Source organism: Dermacentor albipictus, chromosome 7, assembly GCF_038994185.2.
Source record: "Dermacentor albipictus isolate Rhodes 1998 colony chromosome 7, USDA_Dalb.pri_finalv2, whole genome shotgun sequence".
Classification (NCBI taxonomy): domain Eukaryota; kingdom Metazoa; phylum Arthropoda; class Arachnida; order Ixodida; family Ixodidae; genus Dermacentor; species Dermacentor albipictus.
Window position 1 is genome coordinate 121,494,714 of NC_091827.1, and position 16,796 is coordinate 121,511,509.

A 16,796-nucleotide genomic window follows, 5' to 3' on the forward strand; every position below is an offset into this window, starting at 1 on the left:
TCGAATACAGGCATCGGGTAGTAATAACAGGTCTTTCCAACTGTACTATGCTTGAAGACCTCTATGAGAAAGAGCTAACGAACAAGCACCTAGACAGAGTAGAATTGCTGCCTGCAGCACAAATTCTTTGTCTCAAGAGCTCAGAACCTCGTACCAAGATACTATGCCAGCTAGCATATGAGATGCAAAGACGGCTACCCCTCCCTTCAGAAACACAACATCGGGAGTACCTGAACTTGAAACACAACAGGCCCATACCGTGGAATATGGGGGTAAACAATTAGGCCAGGAGACTATATGAAACTGCCAAAACCACAGGGGAGGTTGCTAATCATGAAGATGCAAGCAAACATAAGGCACATATAGTACACTGATCTGGCAATAGCAGTGTAACAGTAGTATGACATTACATAAAACTAAACCCTATATAAGTGAGTACCATTCCAGGTCATCCTTCACCTAGAAAAGCTGAACTGAAAGCAATCAAAGCAGCACTTGTAGTGCAGATTACACCCTGCACAACACCCTGCATGGATTCACCTGAAACTGTCTGGGCCTGCACATCACACAAGATTGTCACGAAAATCGGGAGATTGACACGCGACTTGCAAGCACATGGCCAGAAATTAAATTACACGATACATAGCCATGCAAATATTCCAGGACACAAGCGGGCTTATAAGCCTGACATAATAACTGAAAAATAGAGTTTGTGTGTATTCATTATTAACTAAAGTGCAACAGATAGACAACAGACAAGAACAAAGCGCTCTGTGTGTTCACTTCGTTCCTGTCCATTGCATTTCTGTTGCACTATAGTTAATGAATTCATAAGGCTGCACAGGAGAAGAATGATAGCTCTGCCCAAGGGCCCGATCTCACATCCAAATCCACATGTGTGCACACACATGCACACAAATGTTGCAAGAGTGCATAGCATGAAGCAGTATCAACAGGATGACACTAGATATGGATGAGGACTAACTTTCAACTGAGGTTCATTTGTAAAAATGTGGCGAGTTATACAAATTACCAGAAAAAGAAAGGACGACGAGCAAAACGAGGACAAGGTGAAAGCAGGAGCCAATGTCTCGACTAGTGGACTTGTCTTCTTCAAAGTCCACGTTTGGAAACGTTGGCTCCTACTTTCACCTTGTTCTCATGTTGCTCATCGTCTCGAATTTCTATCTCCTGCCTTCCCCGAGTTTTCCCCAGAAAAAGAAAGACACCTTTGAAAGATAGATAAAAATTGGTGCTTGATGCAGCCAAACATAAAGAAAAATGCTACAGAAAGAAAACAGAGAAAAATTCCAAGTGCAGAAAAAAATCATTACAATTGCCAATCCTGCATGCCGGCACTTTCAAGAAACACTGTTGTTATTCCAATAGACAGACTGACAGCTTGCTTATGCAAGCACATTCTTCCAGTTCCATGCCATTGGGAAAAAAATTAGCTTCCTGGAAGGTAGCCACATGTACACTTGGTGATCACAATGTTTTTTTTCCCCTGGACTTGTATATCTATATGTATTTTCTCCCTTTCCTGCTTTTATGTTTGGTTTCATCAAGCGCTAGTCTTTATCAGGTTTTATTGTTGTACTACTTTCTGGTAACCTTTATAGATTATTGCATTTTCACAATAAACCGTTTAATTAGAAGTTAGCATAACCTGTTCTTACTGCTTCACACTGTACGTTCTTGCTACATTGGCCAAATAAAAGATTCTATAAGGTATCATGAGGGCCATTAAAGTGACTTGTTGCAGTCTAAAAAAAAACGAATAGCCTGGCTGCAAATGGCACCAGAGAACACATAGGACAAACAAGAAAACCGAGATGATCTAACAATCAAAAGTTTAATGTACACACCGAGTTAATGCTCGCTGACAAGCAATAGACTGAACATACACAAAAAGGAGAAGCAAAAATTCATGTGCGTTTCCTGACAGGAAATGCATCCATTCTAACGGAGGCCGTGATGACAAGATTAACGCAGCATTTTTAGATCTACAGCTTCCATTTCAGCTTCCATCTACATTTCAGCTTCGCAGGTTTACCGTCTGTACAGGGTGCATGGGCAGTAACTTTTTCTGTTATTGTTTGTTAAGTATTGTATATTGTTGTGCCAGTAAAACATGTTGGGCTAGTTGGTGCAATGTATTGGTACTGCTTTTTTTCTTAATGTTGTGCCCTTCTTCCTTCTGTAACAACTTTTTTATTCCTCCTTGCATAATACTCCAACCTTGCAGCCTGCGAGGTATATAAATAAATAAGTACATAAGCACGTCATTCATTCATCTGCATACACCTCGCACCATTCCTTGCTCAACAAATGTCACTGTGTTGATGTCTCGCAGCATGCATCTACATTAACTGTCATTTGCGTTTCGGTATGGTTTGTGAACAGTGTAATGCATAAAGATTACATGACATGACAATTTCACAACACAATTTTCATTCCACGTCGTAATCACACAGATCATTTGAGGCTTCGTTCAGTGGCACACGCGTGCTTTCGGGTTGGTGCTTCTTGTTGCGTTTTGCGTAAGAATATGGCTAGTAGCAGGCACCACATATGCGCAATCACGGGCAATATACATGCATCATTTCTTCAGAAGCTGGCGCTGAGCACGGGTGGCGCGAGGATCTTGTTGGGCTGACACGACGACTTCGTGGCAGCCGAATTCCGAATATTGCATATGCGGTGAGGGTAGCAATATGAACTGGTCGATAGGTCATCTTGGAGATTGTTGTAGCGCAGGCAGAACGAAACGGTCATAGAAGGCAGATGAGACAACACACGGCGCAGAACCATCTGCGAACAGCTGTTTACGTGCGCCATGTCGCACTGAACTACAGAAACCGCCGTCGCGCACTCCAAGACAAATCTTAACTAAAGTTTTTAAATTAGTAAGCGTACATATTATTTGCTTCTAATCAAGAAAAGTCAAGAATATTATACTGTAAACGTTTTATTCATTACAATAAAAGAATTATGCAGCGTGTGCCACGAAACCTGGCAGTAAGCAACCCTGGGCGTCGTACCAGTCGCATTGTTGAAATCGCAATCATGTTAAATGAGCCCTCTAAAAATCGCATTGCGACGCGTGCGACAGCACCGATTTTCGTCGTTGCAGTCGCAGCATGTGAAACAGCCTTGAGAGAACTTCGGTGGGAAAACGTCGTATATGTCTGCTAATGTCCGGCTTAATTACTTTCTTGAGATGATCTAGAACAGGTCTGCAAGACGTATTCGAAAAGCTGGTCTAGAAATAGGATTGGGAAAGACAAGTAATCTCTTTGCCAAAACTATTCGTAACCAATTTCTAAACGTTTTTAGGAAGTTATCAAAAAGCTGGTCTAGAAGTGGTCTTGAATGGTTTACGATCATCTGAAGTGAATTTTCGCGGGTGACAGGAGCGCGATCAGACATCGTTGTTCAAAACACGCATTTAGTTTCACCTCACGCGACTGGCCTATGCCGCGCAGACGTCATCAGCTGCACCCGTCAGCACGACCTGGGCCAATCGCGTGAGCTGAAACCGATCGGGCGTTTCGAACAACGATCTCCAATCGCACCCCAGATGAGTAGAAGCGTTGGTGTTGACTGTAAAAGCCATGGCACAGTGCTAAGCACTGTTCCCCGTACGACCAGCGCGTCCTCTACCAAGTCATACGAAAATGAGCCTGTTAGGAATAATGAATCCTTAATACCGCCTTTTGTAAGGTATGATGCTTACAACAAAAGTGGGAATGACGTCCTGCAAAGAACAAATGGTCACGTCTTGGCAGGCAGCCAGACCAAGCCCTTCATGCCCAGAGTGAATGAAATGAGAAGATTGTGACCAAGCAAAAACAATTTATTAAAATGTAATGTAATTTAAATGTAAGGTTCGAACAAAATGTGTGAGAAATGCAAATAAAAGCAAAATTATATCAACAATGATAAATGTCGCAGAAAGGATTCGTAATGAAGTCGAAAGTGAGCATTCACTAGTTGATAAACAAAACTCAAAGTAGACATATAAAAATGAACAGAAAAACATGGAGTGTACTAAAGTTTTTCATTTATGATAGTAAAGAGCACGTGCTATTTTAGATGGACTAGAGTTATGCAGAAGTGACATCGGAGCGAATGGAAGAAGTAGACTGAAGAATGCAAGAGTATGAATCGTATGGTAACTGCCTCCAAGCAATGTTACCAATCAGCTAGAAGCTTGAAAAGAGCCCAAAAAGAACTACCACCGCATACCATTATAAAACAATGGTATGACAGAAATAAAAAATGGGAACAATGCAAAATTGGAAATATTGCCTTTAGGATATATCAAAGAAGATAATGAATATGTTATGAATATATAATGAATGTAATGTTATATGGTAATGAATATGTAATGAACTATGAGGCCTTTTCTTTCGAGGAACCCGTATGGGTTTCCTTTGTCGCAATTGCTACGAACGGGTGGATGTCTGATTTTCCCTTTATTCATTACTTCTCTCCACCTTGCGGGCTTCCGCTGAACTACTACGTCAATAAAAGAAGGTAATGGCGAGAAAAATAACCACACAGCAAAAAAGCAATAAAGTTAAATTAGTACAGAATACTTAAACGGGGGATTCAGTGCAACAAGTGCACTACTGTAGTACAGCGAACGATGAGGCAGTAATGCTGCATCTTGTCACTCCAGAACGTGAGAAGTGAATATGCAAGCCTCATATTAGAAACATACATAAACATGGAAATAAACTGGAATGCACTGGAAGCTGCATTCGTGTAACAAAGCAAGCAATGTTTATAATAAATAGTAAGTGGTTTATGTAAAAAGCCCTGTACAAGAGGCAGAGTTGTACCTCTCTGGTAAAACCAAAGTTGCAACGAATGATTTGCAAACCAGCAAATACATTAATAATTAGCACACTGACATGTCACACTTTGCGCACATCTCGTCTCATAAAGTAAAAAAAGCACTCTGAATGAGAAAAAGGTTTAACACATGTAGCCCAGTGAAAATTCTTTGCCAGTTCACCCACACTTTCACATCCAAAAACATTCGCCACAATGTCCAGGCACAGTTCCACTGATGTTTACCAGTTCAGCCCCACTTTCACGTCCAAAAATATTTGGCACACAGTCCAGGCAGAGATTCATGGATAAACAGCTTGAGAGCACACTACTGATTATTCTGCAGTCCCGCTGGAAATAGAACTGCCGCACATGCTGGTAGTGGTTTCAATGGAGACACACTTGCTGCCCTGGACAGGTATGCTCAGATATCTGCACTGGTGCTCCATTTTGTCGAAGTAGACACATCGATGCACTACGCTGGTAGTTGAAATGTTTTGAATGCACAAGCATTGGCTTCACCAGAAAGACTTGCCCTCATACCACCACTGGCATATATATGCACTTGCTCTTCACTCCGTAGCATTGAACTTAGTGTTCCCTATGTGGGAGCCATGTGTAAAACCGGTGTCACATGACCACTCCCGATCGCGATCAAGCCCGATCCGGATCAAAATTATCGATGCGATTGGCTCGCTCTCGTAGCTTGCGCAAAGGAGCCAATCACGACCGAGAAATCCGATTTGTAACGGACTGGGTAGCGGTTAAAAGGGCCCCTTGTGAAACCGGTATCAAATAATGCACAGTACGCTAGGAAGATGTGTTGCACAAGGCCAAAGAACTGCGGCATGCCCTGTTGTGCGAAGCGTGCGAACAGAACACATAAAAAAATAACCGCGCGAGCGCTTCGCAAACTCCATGCGCACACATGGCACCCGCACGAACTCGGCAGGCCGCCGACCAAGTAAAGCGCGAAGGGCGCACAGCGTACATTCTGACACATGTTCCAAACTGCAAACAATTGTAGCACCTAAAGCACACAAATTATATTATACCAAGGGCATACTAGACTCACGTACGCAGTATCCACAAGCGAGTTATGCAACGTACATGCTGTATCCATTCGCCAAGTAGAAAAACTGATAACACGTACAAAGCTACAAGGGACTCAATACATTACTACCATTTGAGGCGTCAAATAAAATCTAATTTGGCTGTTTCATATATTGGACACAATATATGGACACACGTTGTTCCCCGTAAGACCATGAAATACCCATCACGTGGGTAAAGGGGGCGAAAACAAAGTCGAGAACCTGAAGCACAAACGATAAAAACACGGTATGGTGCACACAAAATTCTGTCAGTGCGCTGTGGCGCGAGGGAAGAAAATACGGCGGGCACTTGACCTCACTTCTTGGGATACCGTACTAGTACTGAATCATTAAAAAAGCTGTTTGTACCAGTTCTCTTGTCTGCAACACTTTTGCTAAACAGGAGACTGAAATACCACTATGACGGCTCTATTGCGGAGATCGGCAAGGTGCGCACAGACAGCAATTTCGCCACCTTTCTTCGCATTCTGCAAAACGCTTTCTTCTTAGGATCACGCACAGCGGCCGATCCCGACGCTAGGCACATACAGGCACGATTTCGTCCCTCTAACTTCTGTCCTTATACTGCCCTTAAGGCCTTAATTACAACGTCAGTAAAAAGGCGCCTCACATAACATGACAATGAACATGAAGAGCAGATTAGTGCCCTCCACTCGGCGCCCTCCAATTCAAAACACTACTGATTTCCAAATAAAACGACACAAAGAGATCGCACACCTCAAAATAATCACAGAGTGTAGTTTTCTTGACGCCAAAACACTGCAACACTTACATGACAAAGGGCAGCGGCAGCACATTCAGTACAGCCGCAAACCACAGCGCAATGCGAGTGCGGTGACGCACCTATACCCACTTGCGCGGCTGCCCGGCAGCGCATTTACATTCGCTCACCTATGCAGCCGGTAATGCCCCTCAATCTCCCAAAGCAGCGCCATTCGCTTCCCTCCTCCTCCGCTCGGCGCGGCCTCGACGGTGGCACCGCCGGTGGTCGGCCAGCCGTAGCATACGACAGCTAAAGCCTGTTTCACATGATGCGATTTTCGTCGCACCGGAAGTGCGATTTCCGTCGTTTGCGATGAAAATCGCAGTCGCAGTGCCGACCCCCCGATTTTCGGCTGCGACCAACCGGTTGGTCGCACAGTCGCACCGATCGCTGCGATTTTCCGTCGAAATTGCGCGGAGAGCTGTCAACGGAGCTATTTCGCCAGTTTATTATGGAAAATGGCGTCTCGCCCGACAATTGCAATGCGCGGAGACGTGGATCGTCGAATTCGGTACGTACGCGAAGGGAGAATAAAAAACTTGTACCGCAGACTGCATTCTCCGATTGCTATGCCTTTGTTGACACGCTACACAGCAAATGAAGTGCATTTTCACGTTTGCTTCGTACGCCTTTGCGAGTTGTCAGTGCTAGGAGGTGTTCGATCCCCAGCAGACGACGAGGTTGTCACAATTTTCTTTTGTTGAGTAGCATGCGAAAATCGCGCTTACGGAGCAGCTTGAATTATTTCAACCTCGGCAAGGGTAAATGACAAGACAGCAAAGTACCCGAAGTTTCGACGTTGCGCTGAACGCGGTACCGTTCAGTTGCATTTCCTTGTCGGTTTTCAAGCACGAATTTCCCGATGCATCTTGAAAGCTTATCTTGCCTCTTATTAAATTTGACAGAGCAAAAGTGTAGGCTATCGTAATGAATTTGCCACGATAGGATTAAATCCGTGGCTTGAATAAAATATTACATGCACGTTAAGTTGCACCTCTTCTCTGGAGAATGTTTTTTTTCTTGCACAAAAACCAATAAACATTGACTGTGTTGCGGACTTTGTATCCTTACTGCATCTGTATGAACACTTGCTCTGCAAGGTAATTACCTGTACAGCTAGTATATTAAGTAAATTGCTTGCTATAGTTGCACAGTGACAACGTACCCTCCTGCACAATCATGTAGAACTCGTGCAACAATGCGAAAAGCAGGCAAACGGCCTGTTCTTGTGGGGATAAAACAGTATAAAACGACACGCTGAACAAAAGAAAATCAAAACTGTGCAGTGAAGTCAGCCAGTACAAGCAGTTCTTGCACGTTCACAGCTGATCAAGTGTGCAGAAACATTCATGCCTTACATGTTTCTAGTAAGTTTCTAATAAGTTTGTGATCACATATATTAGTGTGTAAAACCATATAACGATATCCGCTGCGATTACTATCTTTATAAGTAATGAAATACCATGCTACTTGCAAGAACACATATCACCTGAGGATTTTAGAACGAATTTCTGCATTTCAACTATACACAATATGTGGTTTATTCAATAAAAGACCACAAACTGGGCTTTTTTGCAATGACAAACTTATTCCAAACAAAGACAAGAAAAAAAATTATAGACAGCAATATTGTTCTTCAATTCGTTCACCTGCCACTGTGGCTATAGCATTCTGCTGCTAACACAAGGCAAGGGATTGATATGCCAGCCATGGAAGTCGCATTCCGATGGGAGTTGTAGGTGAGGAAAAAAGCTCTTGCACTTAGATTTAGTTCATCACCTTTTGTTGAGCCCTTACACTTCAAGATACTACTGAATAGGGGAGCATGCTTACGCAAAATCTAACACCAATAGAAAGCAAAGGGCAGAATTGTAAAACGACGATCTTTCGTGATAATTCGAGTGTGTAAATATTTATTGCATCAATATGTATTGTTCAACAGCACTGCACAAATAAGCATGATCAGGTATAGCAAGTACTGTGTCAGGAAGCTGGTTCTACAGATGTATAAATGTCAAGCCATAAATGCTCATACTACGTCGCACACATAGCAAAGAAAACCATTTTCAAGAGTTGTCCGTTCTGGCAGTTATGAGTGGGCCATAAGCAGCAGAAACTTTATCGCAGGACATTGTGTAATACCGCTTATGAAAGAATGAAGAGAGTGAAGAGGCTTTTAACAGCAGTACCTTATGCTGCTCTAATAAGAGAAACGATGAGCAAAAACATTTCTGGTAGAGCCCTTAAGCAGTAACTTTCTGCAAGACAGAAAATTCCGGGTCAGAGTTGGAGGTACATTTGGCCCACACACACCAACAACACGGGCATACTACAAGAAACACTAGAGCCTATGGCGTATTACAGTCTATGTGAAAGCTATCTTATACAGAAATCAAGAATGATGCAACAAGCCCTCGACAACACTGCAGACTTTCTTGGCCAGTCTGGCCTCTCGCTTTCTGATAAGTCAGCTCATATCGACAACGGAAAAAAAGAAAGACTAGAATCAAGAACTACCCCAGATTGCACATTGTGATCCACATAGCTGAACAAATACGCCCGCAATCACCGTCCACAAATCTTCACCAAGTGTAAGCCCATGACGGCAGAGCCAGCACGTGGGTGAAACAATTATGCAATGCCTGGCCGCAACTTCCACACCTGGTGAAAAGAATAATCTCGAAATAATGGGGGTGGACGAGTGGATACTATAGAAAATCGCAGATGCTTTGCTTGGGTCCAAGGTATGGTACGGTATGAATTACCTGCAGCACACAAAAAAGACAACTCATCGAATACAGGCATCGGGTAGTAATAACAGGTCTTTCCAACTGTACCATGCTTGAAGACCTCTATGAGAAAGAGCTAACGAACAAGCACCTAGACAGAGTAGAATTGCTGCCTGCAGCACAAATTCTTTGTCTCAAGAGCTCAGAACCTCGTACCAAGATACTATGCCAGCTAGCATATGAGATGCAAAGACGACTACCCCTTCCTTCAGAAACACAACCTCGGGAGTACCTGAACTTGAAACACAACAGGCCCATACCGTGGAATATGGGGGTAAACAATTAGGCCAGGAGACTATATGCAACTACACAGAGGACTGCCAAACACACAAAGGAGGTTACTAATAATGAAGATGCAAGCAAACATAAGGCACATATAGTACACTGATCTGGCAATAGCAGTGTAACAGTTGTATGACACTACATAAAACTAAACCCCATATAAGTGAGTACCATTCCAGGTCATCCTACACCTAGAAAAGCTGAACTGAAAGCAATCAAAGCAGCACTTGTAGTGCAGATTACACCCTGCACAACACCCTGCATGGATTCACCAGAAACTGTCTGGGCCTGCACATCACACAAGATTGTCAGGAAAATCAGGAGATTGACACGCGACTTGCAAACACATGGCCAGAAATTAAATTACAGGATACATAGCCATGCAAATATTCCAGGACACAAGCGTGCTTATAAGCCTGACATAATAACTGAAAACTAGATGAGTTTGTGTGTATTCATTATTAACTAAAGTGCAACAGATAGACAACAGACAAGAACGAAGCGCTCTGTGTGTTCACTTCGTTCCTGTCCATTGCATTTCTGTTGCACTATAGTTAATGAATTCATAAGGCTGCACAGGAGAAGAATGATACCTCTGCCCAAGGGCCCGATCTCACATCCAAATCCACACGTGTGCACACACACGCACACAAATGTTGCAAGAGTGCATAGCATGAAGCAGTATAGCATGAAGCAGTATAGCATGAAGCATGAAGCAGAAACACTAGATATGGATGAGGACTAACTTTCAACTGAGGTTCATTTGTAAAAATGTGGCGAGTTATACAAATTACCAGAAAAAAATGGACGATGAGCAAAACGAGAACAAAGTGAAAGCAGGAGCCAACGTCTCGACTAGTGGACTTGTCTTCTTCAAGGCCCACGTTTGGAAACGTTGGCTTCTACTTTCACCTTGTTCTCATGTTGCTCATCGTCTTGAATTTCCATCGCCTGCCTTCCCCAAGTTTTCCCCAGAAAAAGGAAGACATCTTTGAAAGATAGATAAAAATTGGTGCTTGATGCAGCCAAACATAAATAAAAATGCTACAGAGAGAAAATAGAGAAAAATTGCAAGTGCAGGAAAAAATCATTACAATTGCCAATCCTGCATGCCAGCACCTTTCAAGAAACATAGATAGACTGACAGCTTGCTCATGCAAGCACATTCTTCCAGTTCCATGCCATTGGGAAAAAAATGAGTTTCCTGGAAGGTAGCCACATGCACACTTGGTGATCACAATGTTTTTTTTCCCTGGACTTGTATATCTATATGTATTTTCTCCTTTTCCTGCTTTTATGTTTGGTTCCATCAAGCACTAGTCTTTACAGGTTTTATTGTTGTACTACTTTGTGGTAACCTTTATAGATCATTGCATTTTCACAATAAACCTTTTAATTAGAAGTTAGCATAACCTGTTCTTACTGCTTCACACTGTACGTTTGTGCTACATTGGCCAAATAAAAGATTTCATAAGGTATCATGAGGGCCATTAAAGTGACTTGTTGCAGTCTAAAAAAAACGAATAGCCTGGCTGCAAATGGCACCAGAGAACACATAGGACAAACAAGAAAACCGAGATGATCTAACAATCAAAAGTTTAATGTACACACCAAGTTAATGCTCACTGACAAGCAATAGACTGAACATACACAAAAAGGAGAAGCAAAAATTCATGTGCGTTTCCTGACAGGAAATGCATCCATTTCTAACGGAGGCCGTGATCACAAAATTAACGCAGCATTTTTAGATCTACAGCTTCCGTAACTTCTCCAGGCAGCCGATCTGCACAGAATGCTAGCTTCTTCCTCTACAATGCACGCTCAGATGTGGAGAGTGCATTGCAGAGGAAGAAGCTAGCATTCTGTGGAGATCGGCTGCCTAGAGAAATTATGGATGCTGTAGATGCAAATACACTGGGAGAATCTTGTGTGAGCATGGTCGCTGTTACACTTTCAGATGTGAATGCGTTTCCTGCCGGGATTTGTATGGACACATATCACATCTTGCTTCTGCTTTTTGTGTAAATTTGATTTATTGCTTATCGAACAGCAGTTACTCGGCATGTTCAATAAACGTTCATTTGTTAATACACCTCATGATTGTCTTGGTCTCTAGCAGAAAGGTGTTCATTCTTTTCACAGTGAAGCTGTGTATGCCTATGCGAAACACTCATGGTCCGATTCCAAAAACCCTACTGTAGGGGTATGAGCCATTGTTTAAGGGGGTGTGAGCTATTGCATTCGTCTTGCATGATGGACGGAGACATATCGTGTTGGGTAGACATAGAAATGCTTATGCATTTCAAACATACATTTATCTGCATATTACTGTAGGGAAGGGACACAGACAGGGATGGGGCTAAGACAAGATCATGATGTCATTATTATCTCGCAGCGAAGGTGTGGTGGGCCATTGGCTATACCGATAGTGGCGTCGTTTCTCTCTAGCAGCAGTGTGCGCGGGCAGCAGTCTCTCTCCGACTTCCCAAGAGGTTCGAAAATGTGTCCCTGTATTTAATTAAATGAAATGTGCAGCCCCGGTGTGTCACTTCGTAACTACAGTGCGCAACTGAGCCATAAACATTATGATTAACGCATTACAAAACACAAGTGCGTAACATAATCCAGAAAGACCTTGATGGACCCGCTGGATTAACACAATGAACCACTCATTGCACTTTCCATGATGGTGATCTTGCAAAGTGCAATGTGTGGCATTCCAAACAAACAATGTGATAAACCCAAGCCAAACATGTGCATAACCTCATTAAGAAACACAGACATAACCAATAATATAGAAAGACTTGAATAAACCATTGGAATTAAGCCAGTGATAAACACCAGGGCTGCACATTTCAGCTTCGCTGGATTACCGTCTGTACAGGGTGCATGGGCACTAACTTTATCTGTTATTGTTTGTTCAGTATTGTATAATGTTGTGCCAGTAAAATACGTTGGGCTAGTTGGTGCAATGTATTGGTACTGCTTTTCTTATGGTTTTTTTCTTAATGTTGTGCCCTTGTTCCTTTTGTAACAACTTTTTTATTCCCCCTTGCATAATACTCCAACCTTGCAGCCTGCGAGGTATATAAATAAATAAGTACATAAGCACGTCATTCATTCATCTGCATACACCTCGCACCATTCCTTGCTCAACAAACGTCACTGTGTTGATGTCTCACAGCGTGCATCGACATTAACTGCCGTTCGCATTTCGGTATGGTTTGTGAACAGTGTAATGCATAAAGATTACATGACATTAACGTTGTGACCTATGCGGTGCATAAGCAAACCTTGCAAAAGATGACATGTTGGATTGTTGGAAATAAGACAAATTGTATATATCGCAGTTACTTTAACAGCATTTATTTGACCACTTGACAAAAACTTCACTTCGCATAGATTCCAACACGTACACTGAATCTGCAGTTTTCTTTTTTGCTTGTTAATGCAGTCGTTACTGCATGGCCACATTGTAGATTTGAAAACAAAGTGAAATAAATTTGTTTGTTTCAATATAACAATATGCGTATATCACTGCGATTGTAACACGAGAACTTGATAGAAACATGCACACTATAGGATGCAGACAAATGCTCAGGACAAACTCCAGAATGTTTGCATCCTGATACTTATGAAAGTGAACGGTTTCATTCCATGGCTGTCAATGAGAGGGAGAGAGAAAACTTAGTTGTGTTTGTGGAACAAAAACGCATTGATAAGCTCAGACATATAGTCATTGCTTAACACTTTCGAAATGAATAATTATAGCTTGCTATCGACATCGAAGCAGCCTTTCGACAGCAAGAAAAGGAATCAGTTTTTCCAGCTCTGAACATTGAATTGCAGGAAATGCAAGCAGGCATAAAATTCTGCCAATATAATCTGTTTAGGAATACCAAATTGGAATAAACATTGAGGCTTGCATTTGTACTTTCTCTGGCTGAGCAATCTAGTTTGAAATGACTCCCATAAGCATGTCGTAACAATGTTGATCTAATACAGGTTGAATGCATGACTAGCTTAAGAAATCTGGATGATTGCTATAAATTACAGCGAAGAAACTATAATATCTATTAACAATAATAATATAATAATAATATTTATTTCCACAAAACAGGCTAACCGTGAGAGGCGTGCGAGGCTGAGCAGAAAGCTGAAAAATTCTACGGCAAGTGCGCCTGCCGTGGGCCTACGATCCTCCATTATGAATAGCGCGTATTGATATGGTCTTCTTGTTTGAAGTTCCGAGTATACTACCAGCGCGAGACACGGGACAACAAAGTGGACGAGAAGCGTGTCTTTTAGAATGCTATGTTACAACGTACAGGCTTCTACAAAAGTGACGGTAACTGCTCGAAACATTTGATGCGTCGGCTTTTGCGCCTTTAGAAATATTTAGAGAGGGCTCCGATATATATATTCGCAGCGCAAGCACGGTGATGGACGAGCCAGGCTAGCGCTAAGGTTGAATTTCACAACACAATTTTGATTCCACGTCGTAATCAGACAGATCGTTTGAGGCTTCGTTCAGGCGCACACGCGGGCGATCGGATTGGTGCTTCTTGTTGCGTTTTGCGTAAGAATATGGCTAGAAGTAGGCACCACATATGCGCAATGACGGGCAATATACACGCATCATTTCTCCAGAAGCTGACGCCGAGCACGGGTAGCGCGAGGATCTTGTTGGGCTGACACGACAACTTCGTGGCAGCCGAATTCCGAATACTGCATATGCGGTGAGGGTAGCTATATGAACTTGTCGATAGGTCATCTTGTAGATTGTTCAGAACGAAACGGTCATAGAAGGTAGATAAGACAACACACAGCGCTGAATAAAGAATGAAGAATCGCTGAACCACCTGCGAACAGCTGTTTACGTGCGCGATGTCGTACTGAACTACAGAAACCGCCGTCGCGCACTCCAAGACAAATCTGAACTAACGTTTTTAAATTAGTAAACGTATATATTATTTGCTTATAATCAAGATAAGTCAATAGTATTATAGCGTAAACGTTTCATTCACTACAATGAAACAATTAGGCAGCGTGTGCCACGAAACCTGGCAGTAAGCAACCCTGGGCGTCGCACCAGTCGCATTGTTAAAATCACAATCATGTGAAATGAGCCCTCTAAAAATCGCATTGCGACGCGTGCGACAGCACCAATTTTCGTCGTTGCAGTCGCAGCATGTGAAACAGCCTTAACACGCTACGGGAGGAAATCCGCAGAAAAGTTCGTTCGAGCCCTGCGGAGCAGTTTTTTCAATCGAGATCTTTCTTCGTCAGTCGGTAACTGGCCTTTAGAATTTTGTCTTGGAATTGCGGAAGAAATAGAGAAAATTACCATTATTCAAGGCGCATTTAAGGCGTAAAGCGCGCGACGTTGAGAGTTCGTGTTGCTGAAACACGACGCAAGCACGCCGTGTACTCAAACACGCGCGTAATTACCAAAGTTTCAGGTGCTGACAGCGTGAAAGTATGTGTACGGGGTTTCGTAGGTTCATTCACGTACCTGCAGGACACTTTCGTTCGGTCGGCGCGTGAGAGATTCCGGCTGTGTGCGGTCAGCAATGCCTGGCAACAGGGCCGTTTTTTTTCATTGCGGGGTGCTTTGGTAATTGTGACGATATATTGTTTTTTTTACAAGTACTGCTCCAGGAGGGCACATGTAATGGCTAACGGAGGCCTCTGAAGAGCACGTAACATTACACTAATGCAAGCGTCGCAGGGAGTGTTCGCATTCAAAATTGGCTGTCCGCGATCTTATACCCCCTTGGCATGCACAGGCTTCGGCGAGCCCCATCCAGCCCTGGTTCTAGCTTTGGTGTTCCCGTTGCCGCTTTGGTGCCCTGGAGGCGCCGTCAATAACACGAAATAATGACAAGTTGTTACAACTAGTAAATAAAATTTTTTGAAGAAATACAATCGCGCCGAGGCGCCAACTTCTAAAGCAGCGCTAGCACGCGAGTATTATGAAACGCCAACGAGGAATTTACCGGCCCACGTACGACTCTAGGATCAAAGTGCACGTTAAACATCCCCAGGCGAGATAGATAAAGTTATCCGGAGCCATCCACTACGACCTCTTAGCTTTAGTTGCTTCGGAACGTTAAAAACGTTAATCACCACAAACCAAATCAATACATGCGGGCGTACGTTCGAAGCTAAGACTGCAGCGTAATGCCCCAACCACTGGCACGCGCTGTAAAGCTTCGGCGCGCGCCGAAGGGTCAAATGCGTCAACGCGTCGGTCGAAAACGCGCTGAAGCGGAACGTCGCGCCGCGATTATGTCTTCTGCCGATGCTTGAAGTTTGCCGACGCGCGGCGAAGCTTCGCCGGCGTGCACCAATGAGAGGCTGCGACGAGTCGCAGGCGTCAACCAATCGGAGGCTGCGGAGACTCCGCTACTAGGCCTAACATGGCCACCCGTACCTGCCCGTACGAAGGCGACGGCACCAACGATCGTCCGAGTTCCTTGGGCGTACGACGCGCGCGACAGTGTTCCTGAAAAACAGTGTTGTAATAGTATGCCGACGACGACACGACCGACGACCGTGGGTTGTGGCAGTGCGACGTGGATCCGAAGCGACTTCGAACGACGCCGACTCCCACTGGGTTCCGCCGGGCTCAGTGCGATCGTCTGCTAAAGCAGCCAACCGAATCACGATTACCGCAACGTCCGTGCTTGTTGTGTGTGTATTTTGTTGTGCTCAAAACGAATGGAAACATGTTTACGAGTTCCGAAGTCTGGATAATCAGCACTCGCCTATCACCGATGTTGTTTACGTTACGCGTAGGCCTAGCGGGTCCATCGAGTTCGTAACTGGCGAGTGAACGAGGCCAGCTAAGAAACTCTGTTGAAGGAAGTGAATTTAGTAGCAAGGTTGCATTACAGCGATTTGAAATGTAGTTTGCGCGGTGAACCTCGGTGTGCTTGCTGTCAAGACCGGAATCCGTCGTCACCGTTGACGAAGGCAGCCGTCGCCCTTTCCGGCACATCT